This window comes from Odontomachus brunneus, unplaced genomic scaffold (assembly GCF_010583005.1).
Source record: "Odontomachus brunneus isolate Ranch 3 - 2012 unplaced genomic scaffold, Obru_v1 Obru_scaffold_027, whole genome shotgun sequence".
In the NCBI taxonomy this organism is placed as follows: domain Eukaryota; kingdom Metazoa; phylum Arthropoda; class Insecta; order Hymenoptera; family Formicidae; genus Odontomachus; species Odontomachus brunneus.
The window spans coordinates 23,838-25,613 of record NW_022639477.1 but is presented as its reverse complement, the minus strand read 5'-3'; the positions used below and the strand labels follow the sequence as shown (position 1 = coordinate 25,613).

General features: G+C 28.0%; 1 protein-coding gene across 1 annotated transcript in view; it reads right to left on the bottom strand.

Moving 5' to 3' along the window:
• Positions 1-1,776, bottom strand: part of LOC116842758 (venom metalloproteinase 3-like) — a 16,553-nt gene that overhangs the window by 11,747 nt on the left and 3,030 nt on the right. The window lies entirely within an intron of this gene.

The following is a 1,776-nucleotide window of genomic DNA, read 5'->3' as shown; positions in this document are numbered from 1 at the left end:
GGGGGGGGGGGGACGCAAACCGCACGCAAATATTAAAATTTAAATTTAACGAGGATATTTGAGTACCGCTGTCCAAAAAATTCCGTGTCTGTCTGGTTGTTTAAACCTTTTTCTTTTTGTTTTTTTTAATATATCGTTTCAGAATTCAAAAGTTTAAAATAAGAACCTCTTTGTCAAGTATTTCTACATTCTCTCAAACAATTTTAATGATCAATTTTAATGGTCAATTTGATGTGTTTTAATTACAGAAATTAATGACAATTTGTTCTTAGGGGGTCTACGATGCTCAGTTATACTCGTTTTTAATAATCTATTTGTTTGATTTACTAATGACTTATCACAATTTATACAATTAATCTTATAAACAACATTAATCTCAGCAGAAAATTTTTATCTATCCTAATAAATTAATTGAATTTAACAACGTTTTTGTAAGCTAACCTTATGGTTTTTGACTCAATTATAAATTTGAAACGGTTCGAAATGGCACCCAAATAAAGGATGATGAAAAAAGAAGTTTTAATTTCAGAATCACAATCATTGATACTGACCGATTAGGAGAATGTAGAAAAACTCGAACATATATACGCTGTATCCAAATGACTTACCCTTTCACGAGTAGAAAATTCACTCCATACGAGTGAAAAGTCACTCTAACTCGAGTGACGGTTGTCACTCCATTTGTCGAAAATTTATTCTACGACACAGAGTGAAAATTTTCACTCCATGATATAGAGAAAGAATTCAATCTATAAGGATGAGAAGTCATTCTAATTCGAGTAAGTTAGTTGTCACTTCATTTTTCGAGTGAGATTTTCACTCCCAGAAATTTAAAGAGCATTAGGGAGTATTCTGGGTTAAATCGTCGTAATAGTTATGCTTGAAGAATTGAAAAATGTTGTGCTTTAAATATAAGAAATATCCAACGACATAACTTAAACTGTAAATTCAGGAAAAATATAAGTATGAAAGTAATGCGAGAGCGCTGTCTCTCTCTCTTTCTTTCTCTCTCACTCTTTTTTTTGGTGTTACTTTCATACGTATATTCTTTCTGGATTTACAATTTAGATTATGCTAATCTCATATGTCATATGTCATATCTCATATGTTATACGTCTTTTACATTCGAAGCATTGATTGAATTATGATTCCCAAATATGAGAACTAAATGGGTTATTAACTTCATTATAAAAGGTATTCAAACCGTTTCACTCTATACTATACACGAATATTTTATTACCTGTTATTAGAGGGATACTCTATATAAGTAAAATTATTTAAAACTCCAGATTAAATATACAAAAAATGTCTTAATTCAGAAAAAATTAAAATAAAATTACATAAAAAGAAATTACAGAATAAAGAAATTTTTATAAAAAGATCTACACATACATATACAAAATAAATTTTCCAATAGACATCATATGCAATATGATATAAAATAAACCTATCTTACATGTTTACAAACGGCTTATTAACGGTTTACGAAATTATATACAGCACTTATAATATTGACTTGTAGTTACTGACTGTTCGACGTAAAAATTTAAAGTGAACAGACAGTACTTGCTGAGGTTTATCTCTATAAAGAAAGTATTGACCTTTGAACTATTTCGCAAACTAATCAGTCATAATTCTTAACCAGCTCTCTGCAGCGAATAAACAATAATAAATAAAACATCCTTTCTTTCTTAATGTGTATATAATTATAGACATCTATAATAATATATATATATATATATATATATATATATATATATATATATATATATATAT